This window comes from Miniopterus schreibersii (assembly GCF_964146895.1).
Source record: "Miniopterus schreibersii genome assembly, chromosome: 10".
Lineage (NCBI taxonomy): Eukaryota > Metazoa > Chordata > Mammalia > Chiroptera > Miniopteridae > Miniopterus > Miniopterus schreibersii.
In genome coordinates this window covers 17,229,024-17,251,234 of record NC_138110.1, presented here as the reverse complement: position 1 = coordinate 17,251,234, position 22,211 = coordinate 17,229,024, and the positions used below count along the sequence as shown (strand labels likewise).

The 22,211-nt window shown below is 39.5% G+C and overlaps 1 protein-coding gene across 2 annotated transcripts in view; it reads left to right on the top strand.

Moving 5' to 3' along the window:
• The first annotated feature begins 5,451 nt into the window (after positions 1-5,451).
• RAB27B (RAB27B, member RAS oncogene family) overlaps positions 5,452-22,211 on the top strand; it is a 123,195-nt gene continuing 106,435 nt past the window's right edge. For both annotated transcript variants that reach the window (XM_081150157.1, XM_081150156.1), the window contains exons 1-2: positions 5,452-5,515; positions 5,647-5,721. The gene's annotated coding sequence lies outside the window, so the exon portion shown is untranslated. The remainder of the gene's footprint in view (positions 5,516-5,646; positions 5,722-22,211) is intronic.

Below are 22,211 nucleotides of genomic sequence, written 5' to 3'. Positions count from 1 at the left end.
TCCCTGTAAATTATTCTTCATTTTAGTTCATGTAGCCTTCATTTCAAATTGGTACTTTATTATGTTATCGATTTTCTCAGTTATTTCCCTAATAGTCTGCTTAAACATCCTTATAAACAAAATTCTCAGCTCTGTATCTGTTAGCTTGCTTGGATCTATTTCATTTAGTTTCTCTTCTAGAGGTTTCTTCTGTTCTTTCCTTTGTGACATGTTTCTTTGCCTCCACATTTTGGCTGCTTCCAGGTGTTTGTTTCTATGTATTAGGTAGAGCTGCTATGTCTCCTGGAATTTGTAGAGTGGCTTTGTGTAGTAGGTGTCCTGTAGGTCCCAGTGGCTCAGCCTCCCCAGGCACCTGAACTGGGCCTTCTAGGTGCTCCCCTGTGTGGGCTGTGTGCACTGTCCTGTTGTAGTTGAGCCTTGGTTGCTGTTGGCATCATTGGAAGGAATTGAACCCCTGACCAGTCAGCTGTGAGGACCAGCTGCAACTATAGCCAAAGAGCTGCTGTGCTGGAGACACCCCTATGGAGCTTTGGTGTTCACCAAGTGCGCCCCTTGAGTGTCACTCATGGATGTGGTAGGGTTGTAATCCAGCGTGGTCAAGTCTGAGCACCAGGTGCACTGTCTCTGGGGCCTCCTGGGAGGTGCAGAGTCAGCCTGTGCCAGTGCCTTGCCCAGGGCCACCCAGCATGAGCCACACAGCAAACCATAGCTGGCTGCTACTTGTGCTGGGCTTGGAGGTGTCCAGGAGAGGACAAGCTGTGATCCATTCAGGCTGCCACTAGTGCCAGGCCTGGGGCCACTTATCAAGCCGTATGGAGCTCGCTGCTGCTTGTTTGAGAGATTTCAGGAAAGTCCTAAGCATGAGGCTCGAGAGGCCACTTGCGTAGAAAAGCCCCTGGAAATGGCCTAGATGAGCCTGCAGGTGGGAGGGGTGCGGCCTCCGGGAATCACAGGGCGGGGCCAAAGGTGCGAGTCAGGCGCTGGTGACTCAAATATGGTGCCTGCCTGCCGCTGTGTGCGGGGAGGACTCGCCCAAGGAGCCATGGCCTCCGCCAGCCCTTCTGCCTGGGAGGAAGCCGCCCCTCCAGCTCTCGCCCGGATCTCAGGCAGGTTAGTTCCTCCCCAAGTGTCCCGGGTCCTTTCAGGCTGCTGCCCGGCGCTGGGCTCAGAGGGAGCGTCCGAGTGAGTCCGTGCCGGGCCCTTAAGAGGAGCTGCTGGGGCTCCCGCAGCCTCCGCGACCCTCAGCCACAGTCCCCACTGGTTTCACAGCCCGGAGTTCTGGGGACGTCTCTTCCCGGCCCTGGAGCCCTGGGCTGGGGGTCTGCTGTGGGCTGGGACCCCCTCCCTCCTCCAGGAAACCCCCACCACCGAGATTCCCTCCTGGGTTTAAACCGCGGCACCGGGTGTGGGCCCGCGGCCGAGTCTCCATGATCCAGCCCCGGTCCGCCCGCCTCTCCGCCCCTCTTACCTGTCTCGGTGCTCCTTCAGCTCCCTGGCTGTGGGGCTTCTGTGCAGCCGGATCTCAGGAGGCTCTGAGTGACCGCGGTTCTGTATTTTAGTTGTAACTTTGATGTGGTTGCGGGAGGCGGCGGGGGCAGCGGTTACCTACGCGCCATCTTGTGTCTGGGACTATGCTTCTAATCTCTTCCGCTATGAGAGTAACTGATAAGCACCGCTGACTGCTGTGCTCTGCGCTCCATCACTGCGTTCGGCCCAGCGGGCACTTCCCACAGGTCACTCCTACCCAGCGGCGGGTGGGGCGGGGAATGAGGCAGGCGCCTTCCTGCGCTGCACCCCGGTCCCCGTTTTCCCTCCTGCTTCCCCTCCTTCCCTGCCTCCCACGCCAGGCCAGCTCTGCACTGTGGGCTGACGGCTCTCCCAGCTCCTCTGTCTCCCTTCCCCATTTCCTTCACAGGTTCCCCCCCCCCCCCCCCCCCCCCCCCGTTGATCTCTTGCAGCCTAATTCTGTCCCGCAATCACCTTCTCAAGGACTGGGCTGAACACAGTGTGTTTTGACCTATGTTAAAACTTGAAACCATCACCACAATAAAAATACTGAACACATCCACCGGCCATTATTCTTAACAGCCCTTTTGTCATCCATCCTTTCTTCTACTCTGTCTCCGTGACACCACTGATTCAATTTCTATAACTATAGATTAACTTCCATCCTTTAGCAATTTATATACATGAAACCACACGACATGCATTCTTTCTTGTCTGCCTTTTTACAAAATTCCTTATCATTGCTGAGCAGTATCCTATTGTAAAGATATACCACAATTTGTTTATTCGTTCATCTCTTCATGGACATTTGGGTTGTTTTCTATTTTCAATTATTACAACTAATGCTACTGTGAAAATTTATATAAGCCTTTTATAGTTGTCATCTTTCTTAGACAAATACAAGTGGGGTGGCTGGGTTTTATGATAGATGTGTAACTTTTTAAAAAACTGAAAATCTATTCCCTAAAATGTTTCTTAGTGGGTTTTGTGCCTTCTCTCCTTATCTTTAACCCCTCTAGCTAAATATTATCAACTTCATTAACTTTTTCCAAAAAGTGCTTTTGGCTTTCTTGATTCTTGATGTATACTTTTTTCTAGTGTAGATATTTTTTTTTTCTATTTCATTGATTTCTTTCTCTAATATTTATCTCCTTCCATAATTTTATGCCTTTTTATTTGATAACATAAGAACTTAAGACTCTAACTTTATCTTTAAGCATGCTTTCATAGCCTCCCATATGATCTATCTTTATACTTCATTTCTGATTATTTTTAAATATCTGTATTCATTTCAACTTTGGCTCATGAATTATTTAGAAGTGTATAGGAATGTTTTATTTATTATTTTTTTACTGATGTGTAATTGCACTCTAGTCAAAGAACATGGCCTGCGTGAAACTGATTCTTTACCATTTTGGCAGATGCTTGATGACCTAGTGAATAATCGATTTTGATAAATGTTCTATGTTTGTATGAGAAGTAGGTGCATTCTCTGTTTTTCTCTATATCCACTAGATCAAAACAGCTTTCTACATTGTTCGAGTCTTTTTGATATCTATCTCTACTATCTAGGTATATCTTTATCTTTCTTTGTTTTCTAAATTTATCTTACTGTTGAAAGTATTATAGATGTCCCCTTTTCCCCCCATTGATCGCCTCACACTGGGCCTGGCCTGCCCCAGTGAGAGCATTTAGACCTGGGCTCTCTATCTCTCTGTCTCTATCTCTTATCTCTAGCCCTACTCTTCCTCCTTCCACCCGGTATCATTGCACAGATGACATGTCAGGGTCTTTCTGAGGCCCAACCCTGGGTGTAGTGCATCATTCCCCAGGAGGCTTTCCAGCATTCATAAAAACCAATGGCCACCAAGAGCTGCTTGATGAAGGGGCATTGCCTTCTTTTCCTGCTGGCCACAGCCACTCCTCTGCTACAGTCTAGTCCATGCACCTAGTATATTTATCAGCATCTCTGGATGGTGTATTAGCACCTTTAGCTGCTGGTCAACTTTTCCCTTTTAAAACAAAATCTCATTTCAGAAAACATGCTGAATTGAGACAAAGTGGAAAGAAACACAATAGAGAAACAAGTCACAATTTGTGGGCTCAGGAAAGCAATCTTTCTTTTATTGAGGCAAAATCACTCTGGCTTAACTTCACTCTCTAATGACCAGCTTGGCTCCCTCTCTGCAAAGATCTTTCTCAACCACATCACAGTTGCTTGACCTGCACGTGACTTGGGATCAGTCCAGCTGATTGACTTCTAGGTCCTTAGATCTTAATAAGCATCAGTACCCCTCATCTTTGAGCTCAGCCTGGCCCTGTGTCCCCTGGGTCTGTACATTTCCTATGAGAAAATTCTGCCTTGAGTGTTCCATAGGGAGAATCTTACTCTAATTTTTGATAGTTTCTCCCTCTTTCATCGGCCCCTAAGCCTCAGCCTTACCAGCATACCTTGTTATGGGCCAGTATACCTTGCTACCAGCTGCCATACCTCACCTACGTGGTCTGACCACCAAGACCACGAAGCATAAGCAGCCTCTCTCCTTGCCAGCAAACACCTCTTGGTGGATGCTGGACCCCCCCGCTGCCTTCCCACTATGGAAGGCAGAGCCTGCAGCACCTACCTACCTGCCCTCCCTCTCTTTACCTGTGTTAGTATCTGTATTTACTCTGCTAACAAATCTTACTGGACTTAACGCTCTAGATTCTGGTCCCTTCTGAACCAATGTGTCTACTGACAACCAAACTCTAATTATGTACTAGGGTTGGGGTGGGGGAAAGCAATCAGTGTTGAATTCTCAAGCCCAATCCCCTGGCTCAACACCATACCCATAATGTCAAAACATAGACTCCCTTAGCAAATATAGCACCTTCTGACTTTTAGTGTTCACAATCTTATAGTGAATATTATAGTACACATAATCGTTTGATTACCCACATATATTAGTATCTCTTCTCTACATTTACATTATAAGCTCTTTTTAAGGTAAATGTATACTTAACACAGTCAGAGATCTCTGCTAACTGAATTAAACAGTTAAGAGATCAACTTCTGAACTTGTTTTCTTTTGTATAATTCTTAGCTTAGTGTCTAGTTCATTCTTCCCACAAATATTTGCTGAGGGCTTGCTCTGTGCTGAGCAATCCTCCAAGCTACCAAACCACTACTCTCTCAAAGTAAATAGAACAGATTCCCTTGTAGAGATTATGTTGCAGTGGGGCAGTTAGACAACAACTAAATTTAAAAAAATATGACTGTTATATGGGAAAAGGCGCTACAAAGAAAAAAAGTGGGGCAAATAAAGAGAAGAATGGAGGGAGGTGTTTCTATACGTGTCTGGTACATCTTGCCTCCTAGAAAATAAGCTTCTGGAAATTTCTATTTTGTTTGTTTTTGCATTTATTTTGAGATTTATGGACAGAATGTGCTAAACATGGAGTTTTTAGGCCTTTAATAAATATTTTGCAAATATCAGAAAAGATAAATCGAACTTTTAAAAATTCCCTACTTCTCTATTCTTTTCCCCTTGTATATTTTAAATGTGTGTGTGTGTGTGGGGGGGGGAGGACAAAATATATGAATGGCAGCCAATAAAGTGCAAATTAGTTTTCTTTTGGGAAGGTTTTAGCATTTTTTAAGAGCGCCATTTATTTAACAGACAAGATCAGCTATCATCCTTTTTGGTTTCAATAGCAGTGTCTGGAAACTTTAGCAGACACTCTTTACTACTCACTTTTCCCAAACTCAAACCCACTGCCCTGATGCCTAACAAGCTGACCTTCCTGCAGCCCTTGGTGTCACCCCCCGACCCACCCCAGTGTATCCCAAGCAATACAGAGGCTCTCCCGAGTTACCTGGTGCTACCCTGGTGCAGGCACTAGGACCGCCCGACGCCCACAGCCGCCAGACTTCACAGGGCCGCCCTCGGGACTGAGCGCCGGGCTGTTACACAAGAGAGCTGGAAGCAGCCGTGGCCGCCGGCGTCCTCCCCCTCTGCTCCGCTGCAAGGTATTTACTTGCTCTTTACCGGTCCGATTTTGTACACCGGCCGTGTGTGCCTTGAGCGTTCACTTAATCTGATGCTCTGAATGCTGTCCAGCACTTGTTGGGTTACTCTCTCGTTCTGTTCATTTCCACAGCTGATGGCAGCCACAGTGCCGTAAAGACATGGGCTAGATATTCCCAGAGGCTGGAACCTGGAGGCATTCGGAGGTGTAAGTACATCGGTCGGAATCTCTGACGTGCTGGCTGTGTTGGTTGGGTCTCCTGACCTTCCTCATTGAAAGAGCCCGTGGGAGATGCCACTGGCTTATTTCATTCATGAAGGAAAAGCACCAAGACGCTGACAGCAGCCACTAGCGATGGGCCTGGAACTCCACTTGGGAGCGGCTGTGGTCTCCTCTGCCAGCCTGTGGGGCTGGGAGAGAGGCTGGGTGTGCAGCAGAGTTTTGACCGGAAAGAGATTTTGCTCAGGGTTGCAGGCTGCTTGGCTGTCTGCTGTCTGCTTTCTGTTTGCGAAGCTCAAAGATTGTCCTTACTGATCGCTGCCTTGGTGCAGTGTAGGAGTCCTTTCTAGGCTTTCTTTATTCCTGCGTTCCAAATACTGTTCTCACAGACGTGGGCTGCCAGGAAGCTGCTCAGCCATTCTGTACCTCTCAGTGTAAGACCACTGAAGAAAAATCTAGTTTGCTTTCACTTGGCCAAACTATACTCAATACCACGATGAGTAGATTACACACAGAAACATTTGAAAAAATTAATAATTTAAGATTCCCTTTCCTGTTCAGCAGTTAATCTGGTTATGTGAGATAAGGGAGCAGTTTGCTATTAGGAAACCCAAATCAAGAAACTCTATGGAGAAAATTGAACATTTTCTAAGTATTTTATAAATTAGTTGAAGGTGCTTTTTAGGGCCTGATGCCAATTTCATGTATTAAAAGGTCTTTGAAAAGTTTAAAGCCTTGTCAGATTTTTAGGGATGATTATTACCTTAGAAATTAGATCAAATTTAGGTACCTAATACCAATATATGATAGGTAAACATTTAAAAATGAATAAAATGTTAAGTCATATTAATGGTCAATTCATGGGCATGTTTAAGATAAACAGTGCCATTCATTTATTTCAGGAAAGAAAATATCAAACAAAGACTAAAGCAAGACATCAATATTGAAAATGTGACTTTAATGAAAAGTATTTTTAAAATAACCTTCAAAATAGTTTTAATGGTTCAAAAATTACATAGTTTAAATACATTATATTTGATATATTGAGTTACCCTAAATGAGATTTCAAATTGTTTATTTATCAAACTTTTGAAAATATAACTATAGTTCTTTTAAAACTCTTCTGTAGAGAAAAGAGGGACAGAGGAGACCAGGGAGGGAGAATTGAGTCTTATTTTATGGTTCTATTTCTTAAAAATATTTTGAACATTCTCATTAAATATTTACTATATAAATATGCTACTTATAGTTAAAAATATGTAACAAAATTACAAATGATTGTAACTATTAACTTGCAACATCTTTAAAGGCAAAAGAACATAAGTATGTAAAAATAACCTGTGAAGATGGCTGTAGAATGTACCTTAAGCAGGGAAAACTCCTTTTGGAAGACAATGCCTTGCTTTGGAAGGAAGTTAGGGAAACCAGACTGGGGGAAGTAATAGACTTTAAATATTTTGTGAAGCAAAAGTAATCTTTTACATTTATTTTTAGTTGGTATAACAATGTACCATAACTCTATGAACTTTGTGTTAATAAAGTTTCTCCCTCTCTCTTTAAAAATTTTTTTTAATACTCCAAGTCTAGACAGAGGACTCATTTCTTCAAATTAATACTTAGTTTGGGAAATTTTTGCCCATGATATGATTTGCAGCCTCATCATAAATAATTTTAAAATAACTTCATTATATGTTGGGTTGAAGCTTCATGGAATTCAATGATGATGGGGGAGAAAAGTCCCAAGAACATAGATCTTACTCAGAATTCGATATTCTTCTCAGAATGTGAACTTCATTCCTGGATTTAATTCTTAAAATTAAGGCCACTGGCTAGACTTAATTGACTGAAGACAAGGGGAACCATGCACAGCAGAGGTCTGGACGGCTGGCAAACAAGTGGGGCTTAAGCTGAAGAAAAAAATGCGAAAGCTAAAACTAATTTGTTAAGGTGTGAAAGTAGTGATTATCTGGTGATTTTATCCCTGAGGATAATCGCTTTAGTCCTTGAAAAGTCTCCCTGCCCAGGAGATCTCGGTGAATAGTCGTATTACCTAGATTTAATGGACAAGAGTAAGATGGATATTTCTAAAAGATTAATTCGAACATACGTATTTTTATTTAAAAGAGATTCAGTGAGTAGCCAATCTCGCTGTTTTCACCCTCAGCAGTGTGTTTTTTTCTAAAGGACATAACATATTCCACAGGAATAGAGTGCTTAGTAAGACATTTTAGAAAGAGATAGGAAAAGATAGCTTCTGCATTCTGAAAACACCTAGAAGGAGCTCATGCAAAGAGAAGAGCAGCCTCAGTCACACTTGTCCTGGCTTTCCGCTTTCCTTTTATTTTGGTTTTCGTGGTAAGTCAGCTGGAGGCTGGCTTCTCAGGATAAGCCTGTGGGAAGCACTTAGAGTTTTGTTAAGGAGATAAAGAAACAAATGAAAAGAAATAACAAATAGTCCTTCCTGATTTGTCCTGAAAGGCGATTACCACGCTAATGTGAGTTTTTAAGAACCCATTGGTCACATAAACAAACCACAATAAATAGGAATTATATGTAACTTGAGAATTTCTTTGAAATCTACTTATGATTCTCTCTTGTTAAATTAAAGACTTAACAAGAAGGGAAAGAGCTTATATTAGTGGCATGCCATGCCCACATCAGTTCTATCTGTGTGAACCAAGAGGAGTAAGTTGTTTTTGTTTGTTTTCTGAAGTTTGGCGAAAGGAGTGAGTTATTATTCACATAGTTTCGGGAAGAAGTTTTTCTCGAAAGCAAAGGTCTTGTTTCCAGAAATTGATTTTACTTCTCAAGAAATAAGTTTGTAGGTAAAGCAGAAAGCTCTTAGATATATGAGATTGAGCCTTTGAGTATGAAAGGCCAATTTACAATATGAAATGTGTGCTATGAATTATTTATCATCAGGTTTATCCAAAATGCTGTTTTCATTGTACCCCTGGTTCACACAACTATAGCTGATGTGAACATGGGAACCACTAATATACTTTCATTCCTTTTCACTTATGCCTTTTATTTAAGAGGGAAGATGTTAAAAACTCTAAGGAAACTGTTGATAAATATTAATCATGATTCTGTAGATGTTTAAGTTGCAAATGAGCTATTCCCCCAAATATAATGTAATAAGTTGTACTTTGGAATCAGTGTAAATTTCATGGACATAGCATTTAATGTTTTTGGATTATGTTTCTTTAATAGATATTAATTGATTCTTCACTGTATGCCAGGTACATAAGTTAGTACACAAGATACGTCCCACCACTCGTGGTCTCTGCCATTACACAAAAGGAAATGGGCAACAGCAACTATTACAAACCAACCACATTATTATTAAAATTCTTTAAAATTATTATTTAATTTATTACAAATTAAACAGACCAGAATGTATTCAGTAGGTACTAACTTGAACCTTAGAAGGGAGTGCAATAATAAAGAATGACTTGGTGGCTTTTTTTGTGATTTTTGTGTGTGAAAAAGTGACTCATCGGGGACCCGAATAGAAGAGGCAGCTAAGTAGTGAGTGACAGTGTGCTGTGATGGAAAGAGGGAAAACTGTGCTAACCTGCTACAATTTAAAGCCATTCTATGTCATTCCTAAACCTTGACATCTTGAGCATTTTATTCCCTTGATAAAACTTTACAGAGTCTTGAGAATAATAAGCTTTACAGAGTTTTGAAGAAAAAGAAAAGATAACACGTTGAGTGTCCGTGGCAATATCTTGAGTGTCCATGACCATAATGACTTATAAACTGTTGTTGGAGCTTATTAATTCAGTCCTTTGAATACCTCATCTAAGAAACAACTGTTGACTTATTTCGTCACTCCTGTGCTCTTTTCCGTAAATTCCTTTTGTGATTTTATATCACACAGTTGGGGGAGAGAGTATAACCACTCCTACAGACAGCAGAAAGGGAGAGCATTGTTCCTGAATCTCCTACAGACCCAGTCTCAGTTAGGAGCTTTGTTCGATGCAGTTGTGGTGGATTTTTGATCATGTCCTCAGAAACCACCAACACTGTGGCTGATGGGGATTGATTAAGGTGCTGCTCCCCCCAGGGAATGCTCGGCTGAGATGACCACCTCCGAAGAGGTGAGGCACATGTTCCCTGGGTAGGGCTGTGCTACTGGGCTTGCCCTGTCAAACACAACTTCTTGAGAAGTTCTGTGAGATGAGCATGGTCCTTTAGAGTGCACAGCACGGGGTCCGAGCTCACGCTGAAGAAACAAGTTCATTGCTGAAGAAGGTAGGTCATTGATACTTGGAATGAGTCACATCTAAACACCTTTGGAGTTTTGTCATCTCATCAGGGTACAGCCATAAAATATGCACCTGCATACAAACAACCTTGTGCATTCTATGTATTTAAAAAATAAATTTAAGCGGAAAACTGCTATGGGATGATTTAGTATTTCCCCCTATTGCCCTTGACAGTACAGTTATGTAGAATGGCAACATTGTTCAACAGTGTGTTCCCTTAGTCATGTCAAAGGAAAACATGAATCCTGGATTATTGGCTAGATGTACTTGAAGCCCCTATCAGACAGGATCCAAAATAGGAAACTATACTAAAATCAAAGCATGAAAGGCACTAGCATTGAAGAAAGGCTGCTTGCTGGAAATAATTCCCTGACAGGTCTAGATCTGGCAAGTTCCCAATCTTGTAGAAGAAGGCGGAATCCTCCAGAGCGGCAGCCCCGGACAAATTGGCAAACTCAGATTACAATCTATCCTTTTGCAGGACCAGGAAAAAGCAAAGGTCCTCGCTGAGGGTGAAAAACGCAGTGGAGAGGGTCAGGGCAGGAAGTAAAATTCAAGTTTATGAGACTTTGTGCTGCTAGTATTGAAATCTGTCTGCAGCGCTGTCATGTCCATCTGTGTATCCATGGAAATGCGACTTGCTCTATTTAGGTCTTTGTTTCTTTATTGCAATATACTGAATTTTAGTAATAAATGAATATCATTAAATGAGAAATAAGTGTAATACATGAGTGTCTAACAGATAGATAATTACCAAATGAAAGTTGGAGTAGCAATAGTTGTAGTAGGAAAATACATTTTAGAGCAGAAAGCACAGCTAAGGTTTAAAAGGGTCTTGGCCCTGGCCCCAGTGTGGCACAGTGGTTGGAGCGTCAGCCCTCACACCAAAGGGTCTTGGGTTTGATTCCCAGTCAAGGGCATGAACCCGGGTTTCGGGTTCTCTCCCCAGTCCTGGTTGGTGCTTGTGTGGGAGGCACCCAGTTGATGTGTCTCATATCAATGTTTCTCTCTCTCTCCCCCTCCTTCCTTTCCTTCTACTCTGAAAAGCAGTGGAAAAAATATCCTCTCATGAGAATAAATAAATAAAAGGGTTGTTAAATAATGATTAAACATACAATTCACCAGAAGGATACATCCATCCTGAACCTGTAAGAACTTAATCACATAACCCAAAATAGTATAAACATATATAAAACAAAGAGAAACTGACAAATCCAGTCATAGAGATTTTACCAAAATTCTCTTAGAAATTGAGCAAAAATTATAAAGGATAGACAATTTGAACAATGCAATTTACAATCTTAATCTAATGGACTTATATGAAAACTGCAAGCAATGAAGTTATTCTTTTTAAGCATACATAATCATTGTTTTTATGCATAAAAATTTACAAAATAAAATACAAAGCATGTCTCAACAAATGTCAAAAATCTGAATCATACAGTTACTATTACTTAATCATAAACTTATATAGTTCAAATTAGCCATATACCATATAAAAGGAAATATAATCCAGACTTGAAAATTTAGAAAATTGTGTCTAATCTTAAAAATAGTTATTAATCTCATTTGATCCCATTAAAAATCTTCACTTTTATTCATGCATCTCATGGAATTATTTCTAACCAGGCACATTTTTCACCTTTTACCCCAGGGTACTATGTAAGGGTTAGATAAAACAATTAGATTTCTGAACTGAACACCCTTTACATTTTCTCATTCAACCACATCAGCATGATAATCAAATAAATAAATTATTGGCTTTTAATAAATCTGTGATTCTGATTCTGAGACAAAATTTCTACTGGGCCTACTTTGATAACTATTATGATCTGTGGGTAAATCTCATTTTCAAGTTAGAATTAACTCATAATTGGATTTAAGATGGTCTATATTGCAATATCCCATATTTTCTTAATAGAAAAAAGATTTCAATCACGGCCTACAACAAATACCAACCAAATTTATTATTGATGGAATCTCAAAATGCACATCATGAATATTGTAGGTATTATATTTTTACCTATGTTGTTTTAATTATCTTGCCTTTCACTTATTTTATAAACTACTTTTTTACCCTTTGAGACAGCATGGATGGACCTGGAAAATATTATGCTAAGTGAAATAAGCCAGTCAGAGAAAGGCAAATATCACATGATCTCACTTATATGTGGAACCTAAGGAACAAAATAAATTCATGAACAAGATAGGACCACAGACATGGAAGCATGAAATAGACTGACACATCTCAGAGGGAAGGTAGGAAGGAGGGTGGGAAGAGATTAACCAAATAACTTATAAGCATATATGCATAGACCATGGACACAGACAATAGATGGGTGAAGGCCTTGGGTGGGGTGAGAGATGGGCAAAGGGGAAAAAATGGAGCACATTTGTAATACTCTCAAAAATAAAATAAATTTTAAAAAACTTAGAATAAAGTACTCTTTATGACTCCTAAAGACTATTCCAATACCCATCTTTGTAAAATTTTTAGTTATTTACAATTTTCCATTTGTCTAATTCAAACTAGGTCAAAATTCCATTTCCAATCTATAGCAGCTTTGCTCTCAGTCTGAACAGGGTGGGGAGACTTACTCTCTGAGCATTGTATATGCTCTCTGATAAAGAATGACCCCATTTTATGCCTTGACAAGAACAAAACTCTAGGAAAGATATAAATCTTTTATCACTCCATGTGTCTTTCAAAAGTTATCTAGCTGAAGAACAAATGGCTTAATTAAAGGACAATTGCTCCTGGCAAAGTGATCATTTAAATGATGTTTTTTTCATTTTGAATGGATCTCTTTAGTTGTTACTGCAATAAAAAGACAGTCTATTCAAAGTCTGAGTTCTTTTCAGAATGTTCAAGTTTCTTTCAGTAATATTCTATTTTAATAATAAATTTAATTTATTCAAACTTTTCAGGTTTAGAATACTTAAAGTGAGTTTGGAAGGGACTTTTGAAATCTTGGTCCCATATCCTTAGTTTAGAGATGAAGATCCTGAGGTTCTAGGTGGTCAGATGTGGAAAGAGAAACCATGTTGAACCATTTTCAACCTCGCCTTATTGTATTAGCACATAGTTTGTTAAAGTACAATTTCAAATGAAATATCACAAATCTCAAGAAAGTATAAAATGGACATGGGCAAGAGATTTTCTTTAATTCATTAATTAATGAAGGACATCAGTACAATGTAATGACTAGTTTGAAAATCATTTAAGAAACTAGGTATATATTGGCAATTTAAAAAACTAACAGACCATGGAGTTAAAAAAGAGGTTAATTTTGGAGGTTACCTGTTCCATCAGACAAAGATTATTTGGATTTCTATGGGACAAAAGCCTAAGGAAGTTAACAAATAACTTCACTAAATCTGGGACTTTTAATAAACAGTAAATAGTAAAGTGAATGAAGTTCCTTCCCTTAGACAATCTTTGGGTGGCCTTTGTCCCATATGTTATTGAAGTACTTTCTGCCCATCTTTTTGCATCATTTCCATGGAGTAGATCAGGGGTTGACGACTAAACCTGTGTACCAAATCCAGTTCATCTCCTGTTCTGTAAATGAAGTCTTATTGGAACATAGGTTTGATCTGATTATTTCCATAGGTTCACCAAAGTGTTAATTAACCTAGGCCTCCTGGAGTTTGCTCTGCAAATCTAGGGCCATATGGTATTGAGCAACCATTAAGGCCACAAAATGTACTTCTGTCTGAAAACATAAGGAATCTTGGATTGGACTTTAAAAGTTCTCTTTTAGTCTATCTTCTCTCCTAAGGCTAGGACACCAACCCCCAACTCTCTCTCCACTAGATTTCACTATAAATGTAGGTGAAAATCTCTTCTATAGCTCCTTCAAATTTGCTAAGGTCTGTGTTCTGCAGTGAGTAAACTGTATACTACCTGGGAGCTGGACTTTGAAGCAAGTACTAGACCAGCTTCCTAGAAAGGCTCTGCGTGTGTCCACCCAACATATGTTTCTCGATGATGAGCTGCCCTACTTGATTAAGTAAGAATCCTTCTGAAATATGGAAGAGAGCTGCCATGTAGTAGTCACTTTGACCTTCCAATAATGACAAGTCTGAATTGGAAGAGGTCAGCTCCAAATCTTATAATTTACCGGTTCACTGTTGACTCTCTGGGCCGTCTTGTGCAAACAGAGTTTCTTTGTTGTATATAAGAGTCAAACCTTGGATGGAGGCAAAGCTGCAGGTGCCTAAGTAATCAGAGAAAAAGAGTTACTCTCCTTGCCTGGAAAAATAACCACAATTTTAATGCTCGAATAATTCAATCTTTATTTATAGTATCAATTATGGATAATCTACATTCGGATATCTAAATGATAGTAAATTTGATTGCAGAATTTTAGATTAGCTAATGAATAAATGGTTCAACATTTTATTTTTGAACCTTATCTGGAACATTATCTTGGTGTTATCTTTTTCCCTTTCCACACACACCTCTTCATGATATATTTATCCCACCATTATAAATTTGTTGCTGTATTTGACATGCTTTTAAGAGTGTGAGCATATACTCATCTCTGTATTTCCAGCATTGAACATAATGCTTGGCAAAAAGAGATGTTCAATATATGTTTATTGAGAGACTAAGCCATTGAATAATGCAGGATCCTAGATTTATGAGTGTATTAAGAGAAAGAAAAAAAACCCTTAAATTACCTGGCTAAATCTGTTAAATAAAATTTTTTATTTATATGGAAGTAACTTAATATCTGTTATGTGACTAAATACTATTGATGAGGTAAGAGATTTAAAAAAATGAGACTATAAGTATAATCAATAATATAGTCAACTTTTATTGAATGCCTACCACAATAGTTTGTGCTTCTAGAAATTTATAACCAAGTTGAAAAACAAGAATGTGGGCTTAAAAATGTAATGACTAATATAAGAAATGTATACTGATGCCAAGTGAGTATGATACAAAGAGAGATACTAGAGTTAGGAATGTTAACAGTAAGGGCATTCTAAAGCCTGGGTCGTGATTATTTTATAAATCACAAAGGAGGAAGGAGTTTTCATATAGTCCAGACTCCTTCACTTATCCTTAGATGACTCGCCACTGATTCATAATCTTGTCCTTTTGCCTATATTCTTCCATTATTTTATAGCTGACTTCCTTTGAAGACATTACTTATATTTTCCACATAAGAACAACTGGAAAGAAAAAATGAAATTAAGTTTGTTGATCCCCTACCATATCCCAGACATTGTAAGCAAATTTTTACATAATGTATCTCTATTTTAAACCTCCTTTTAGAACACAAACACATTCATAGGATTTTCAGAATTTGATGTGTCCTTTGACAATTGAGGGATGGAACTTGAGTTGGACAAGAACATTTTCTCATAAAACAACTTTGTTGTGGTGTACTTTACATCAAATCAAGTGCACCTATCTTAAGTGTACACCTGAATGCATTTTTAAAAATGCACACTTCTGTATCACCATGAGCACAAACAAGACAGAGAAGGTTATCCTCACCCCCAAAAGTTCCCTGATGTCCCTTTGCAGTCAATCCTGGACGTAAGCTGCCTCTTGATATGCTTTTTGTCACTATAAATGAATTTGCCTTACCTGGAATTATATATAAATGGAATCATACGGTATGTACTCTTTTATATATGGCTTCTTTCACTCAATGGGATGTTTCTGAAATTCACTGATGTCCTTACATATATCAGTAGTTTAAGATTTAAAAAAATGTCTGAATAATATTTCATCTTATGGTTCCACTACATTTTGTCTATCCATTCTCCTATTAATGAACATTTAGGTAGTTGCCATTTTTTGGTTATTGTGAATAAAGTTGCTATGAACCTTGGTTTTCAAGTCTTTGTGTAGAAATAAGTTTTTGTTTGTCACATCCTCTCCAGTGCTTGATGTTAATGTTTTTATGTTTAGCCGTTCTAGTGGGTGTGTAGTGGTATCTGGTTGTGGCATTAATTAGCACTTCTCTGGTAGACTAATGATGCTGATTATCTTTAGTTAGCCTTATTTAGACACTTGTTTGTCTTCTTTTGAGAAGTATCTGTTCAGATCTTTTGCCCACTTTGTATTGAGTTGTCTGTCCTAGAGTTATAAGATTGTATATTCTGGACGCAAAATCTTTGTAAGATATTAAGCATTGCAAGTATGTTCTTTTAGTCTGTGGCTTGTCATTTTTAAGATTTTATTTTTTTTAAGACCAGTATTAAGTTCACAGTAAAGTTGAAAGGAAGGTACCCAGATTCCCCATATAACCCCTGCCCCTACACATGCATAGATTCCTCAATTATCAACATTCCTGACCAAAGTAGTACACTCATTACAATTGGTGAACCTACATTAACACATCCTGATCACTCAAAGTCCATAGTTCATTTTAGGGTTCGCTCTTGGTGGTGTATGTTCTGCTGGTTTGAGCAAATGTATAATGACATGGACCCATCATTATAGTACCATACAGAGTATTTTCACAGCCCTAAAACTCCTCTCTGCTCTGCCTGTTCATCCCTCCCCTCGCAACCCCTGGTAACCATTGATCTTTCTACTGTTGCCGTAGTTTTGTCTTTTCCAGAATGTCATTTAGTTGGAAACAGATAGTATATAGGCTTTTCTGGCTGGCTTCTTTCGTTTAGTAATTTAAAGTTCCTCTATGTCTTTTTGTGGGTTAATAGCCCTTTTTTTTTTTTTTTTTTTTTTAGCACTGAATAATATTCCATCCTGTATGTACTACAGTTTATTTATTCACCTGTAAAGGGACATGTTGGTTGCTTCCAGGTTTTGACAATTATAAACATAGCTGCTATAAACATTCATGTGCAGGTTTTTGTGTGGACGTAAGTTTTTAATTCACTTGGGTAAATAACAAGGAGCACGATAGCTGGATCGTACTGTAAGAGCATGTTTAATTTTGTTTGTCTTTTCACTTTCTTAAGTTTCTTTACTAAGAGAAATATATTTTAATTTTGACGTGGCCTACTTACCTTTTATTGTCTTTTATGGTTTGTGCATGGCCTGATGATAAGTTCACATGACCAGGGAAATAATTTATCCAATAGCCATTGTTATTAAAGTTCAGTTACTTGATGGACTCTACATAAGGCAATAATACTGAGGATCTTTTTATAAGAATGATTTTATCTTATACTTTTCATTAACTAGTCCCCTAGATAATGAAATGATTCATAAACATTGGCCTCCTAACTCCTTTGATGTCTAAATAGAAAGAGTTATAGAGCCTCAGGGTTTGGAAGGAAATGATCAGACATTTTTTCTATTCATTGGGTAAACATTTTAGCAGTCAGATCATTTTTCTAATGCACATTTCCAGAACCTGTTTTCATTATAGGCAGCAATGTAGCATAACTCATCTGGATGTTAGGACAGGAAAGGAAATAAGGAACGTCTCTCCGATTTTTCATTTATAGGATGCCTGCCTGAATCCCGCAGCTTAGAAGTCTAACATCTCTAGTTGATGTATCACTTTCAAGCAGTACCATGCCTTGGGAGTTGCTAAAGTGGCCCTATGGGCAGGAGAGCTTTCTAATTAGACAGAGCCAGGCATGTATGCTGTGCTAGCAACATGAGCCAGTCATTTAAATGACCCGAGCCAGTTTCCCTCAGCTGTAAAAAGTAAAGTTTAGGATATAGACACTGGAAGAAAGTAGGCTCTCACTAAATGGTGCTTTTTTCATTGATTGGTGATATAAATAATGCAATGGAGAGAGGGAAATTTTATTTCTCGTGCATTTTTATTAATAGAAGAAAAAGAGCTGAGAAATTCATCAGGAAAAGAGATGACAAGATTAAAAACTTGGGCTTTATTTTCAATAAACCTTACCTGGGGTTTGGGTCATGATAGCAATCTGATTGTGGTCTCACAAGAAGCTTGTCACGGAAGCGATGGGTGTTGAATAATATCCTTGGCGTACAACACCAAAGAGCCAAGTGATATCACAATTATTTTCAAGATAAGACAAAATTAAATGTTATTATGAAGGGAGGCCATATCTCTCTATGAGACCTTTTAAATTTTTGAATAAGTTGTCATAGTTCAAAACTCAAACAATAAGGCTACACAAAAAAAACTCACCTTCATTGCTCTCCCCACCCATCAAGTTTCCCACGCCTCTGTCCCCCAAAGCTACCTACTCAGTGTTTATGCCAATACTGACAAATATGAATATATAGTCTTACCTCCCTTTTTGTTACATAAAAGTTAGTGTACTTCATACACCTATCACACTATTGTACATCTAGCTTATGAAACTACGTAGGTGTACAGAAAGCCTTAGGAATTAGCATGTCACCCCTACAGAGGGACCAGGCTAAAGCTTCTATTCCAACCTTCTTGAATTTGCTGCAGAAACAGAAACCCTGCAAGTCCTTTTGCTAATAAATAGTGGTCCACATCTCAGCCTTGATGGCTTGGCTCTCCTCTTGCCTAGAGGCAGAAAGAGACAGCAGGTTAAGAAACCAGGGTCCCTGTAATCTTTGAAGACATATTCTAGAGTTTAACTACTCATGAAAACAAGCCCTGGAGATTCTGACATTCCTCCTTCTGGCAAAATAAGTCTTGAGGCGTTGGTTTTAGCTGCAGGCTCGTGCTACAAATAAAAGTATGTTGCAGCATAAAAGTTAATGCAGCTTTTTATTGAAGAGTGAATGTTTTCACATGTAAAACTTGGAAAGGAATCTAAAGCTGTCTTATTTTCTGATTAGGGCAAATGGCTGGGAGGAAATATTTTAAGGCAATTGCTTGTCAAGGTGACTTAATTGCAACCCTGGAGGAAGTTGTAAGCCTCTTGGAACACTGCCACCCAATAATGTATATGAGAGGCTCTCGTCTGAGTCATAATGGTAGGTGGAGCACAGTGTTGAGTTACTATCATGAAAGCAGTTTATTTTAGAGCTAAACTTTCTGGATGCAGTTCCATCGTTCTGAGTTTATAAGCATACTAGCTTATTTGAAAAAAAAAAGCAACCCACTAAAAGTACATGTATACAGTTATCTGAATTTATAATAATGAAAGGCAGGAAGAAATTAGGGTTAGAGAAATATTAAAAAATATAAGAGAGCTGAAATCAGTCATAATTTATTTACTAAGAATTCATTTGTTTTTTCTATAATGGATTTACCTTCATTTCTGTGTTTTGCTTCTGCTAATAATCAAGTTTATTTGCATTTTCTGAGTACAAAGCAAGTGATTATAAGAGCAGGTGCCTTGGGGATAAATGAGTGGTAGGTGTAATCCAATGTGGCTTCCACCTTTTCTGTGCTTCTAGATTGTGAGAGAGAACACAGCCAATTTCTGGGGTCAACTACAATCAGGGGACTGCTGACTTGAATATCAGGACCAAAGGCTCTCAGTTGTGTAACAATGTGGCTTCCTCGGGTGGCCATATCCCAGGGCATCATTGATAGGTCTCGTCTCCTCGAGAGTGTACCTAACAACCTCGTGAATTTTGCATCCCTGATCACTCATACTGTGGGGACAACTTTTGACAGGATGGTCAGACCCTGTACTATTTCTGGAAGCCTGCAGGAGCTGACTATCCTCAAAAGCATGTTTTACAATTTGGAATGGGATTTTCAGTAACCTAAATAGAAAAAGAGAGACTAATTTTCTTTCCTGGGCCTGTACAACATAATCTCAGACATGCAAGAACATCAGATTTATTGTCTATGCCGAATATGGCACAGCTGGCCCTATCATTCAAGAATCGTACTATTTAGCTTATCATGCCTTTTTTTTTATTTTATGTTTTATGTCCTCTTAACATAACTGAATTATAAGCTTTATTAGTGAAGGTATTCTATTTACTTGGTAAATATTTATTGAGCACCTACTATGTATCAGATACTCTCCTAGGGGCTGGCGATAGATCCCTGTTATCCTAGAGCTCTGGACAGTGCACCAAGAATATATAAATGCATCTATACCAGGTTAGATGCTGATAATTAAAGAAGAGAAAGGCTGGGAGTGGGCTGACTTAGAGTGGATGGCGAGGGAAGGAAACTCTGACCCTGTGGTCCTTAGGTGGGGACCTGAGCTCACTGAGTGAACGAGCCACGCAGATAACAAATGCAGGAAAGGGCACCTCAGGCACAGAAGAGTGTCGCGTGGTGAATGCCCTGGTTCTTGCATGGGCGCCTGTTTGCTTGGGAGTGTGTTTGCCGTGTTCAAGAAAGAGCAGGGAGATAAATATGGCTTGAAAAAAATGAGAGAGAGGAGCGTAATAGGAAGTGAGATCAAATGCAGGTCAGAGCCAGAGTGGACAGAGTGGAGAATCTCATGGGCCTGAGGCCTTTATTCCGAGTGAGGCGGGAAGCTCGGAAGGAGGGGAGCCAAGGAGAGACATGAGCTGTTAGTGTAACGGTCCCTCCCAGGGCAAGGGGGCAGGGGGAAGCAGGACCACCAGGTTCAAGGCTGTCAAAATAGTGCAGACAGGAGATAGCAGGGGCTAAACTGCAGTAATTCTCACATAACTGATATCTAGTAACATCTCTCGAGAGAACTTGGGCCAAGCAGCATGCCTGAGTCTGTCCTCTTAACCATTGTCCTGCATCTCTTAAAATAAAATGGTGAGTAAGTGCCACATTAGTAAAATAGACTGATTTCACTCATTTGAAGGGTTTTGAGCCATGGCTACGCATACATCTCTTAGGCGGCTCATACTGGACCCAGAGAAGGTTAGCAGAGAGAGAGATCTTTGATATTCCTTTTACCTTTCCTACCTCACATTGGAACATGGATTTTATTTATTTTATTTCAAAAATGGGATAAAGATATCTTCAAAGAGAAGATAAATACCACTTTTAAGATTTGGACTATATTGATAATACTAGAATTGTGAGGCCCAGATCATAGGTGACCCTGTATCTCATCACTCACTATCTAGACCTACTAACTTGTTTCTTTTTTAAAAAGAATTTATCTTTATTATTGAAAGTATTACAGATATCCTGTTTTTCCCCACATTGACCCCCCCACTTTGCCCTCCCCCCCACCAGGCCTTCCCCACACTATTGTCTGTGTCCATGAGTTATGCATATATGCATATAAGTTCTTTGGTTAATCTCTCCCCACCCACTCACCCACCCACCCCTGCCTTCCCTCTGAGATCCCTCAGTCTGTTCCATACTTCTCTGTCTCTGGATCTATTTTGTTCATTAGATTCTACATATGAGTGATTCTTTTGATAAGAGTATATAAAGTATGTCAGGACCAATGTGGTCTGAGGAAGACAACTTCAAAAGGAGTCATCAGAAGCATTCATTCAGTCACTCTACAAATATTTATTGAGATATGGCAGTGAGTTGGCCACCATGCTGGTCTTGGTAGATACAAATATGGATATTGCATTCTGGTTGGTGAAATGGTACATAATCTACAGCTGTGCAGAGCATGATGCATAAGCCACAAGGAGACAGATGTGCAGAAAGCTACGGGAGTACGTAGAGGGAGGCATCTCACTGTGTGTGGGAGAGGAGTGCCAGATGCTAATGTGTGAGATGAAGCTAGAATAAGATTGCTAGGTGTACAAGGAAGTCCACTGACTAGCTTAAGAAAAGAAATAGTCCCCAATTGGGGGAAAATTTGGACAGAGATTATGCCCGTGTTATTAGATGGCAAGAATATCATTTGCTTAGGTCCCAGGAATGCGGTAAGACTATTAATCGTCAATTAGATGGGATAAAAACCAGGGATTGACTTTGGTTTCCAAATGGCAAAAATATTATTAGATACAGCTGCTACTGGGAGGATCCCTGGTAGGTATAAACCCTCAGTGATGTTAATTTTGAAAGACCTGTTCTGTAGTGTTTCCACATGGGTCATATGTTAATCTATGAAAACATTCCTGAAATTTTTCGAGGAGGTTTAAAAAGAAATTTGACCTTATTTTATATAGATCAGAGAAGTTTGTAGGTAAAGGAATCTTACATGTAATGATGTTTACGTAGTTAACACTCTTAGTATTGGGAGGTATTCAAGCTTGCAATTAAGACAGAGGGGACTAGACCAAACCAGACTTTCCTGAGTGTAAACCTTGGCCCTATCACCTACCTGCTCTCCTTCTTTACTTTAATTAGCCTTTGCTTTGTCATCTGAAAAACCTGGGACAATAGTAGCACTTTTTATCATTGGCGAAAGTGAAATCAGTGTGTAAAACACAGTAAAGTGGCTGGC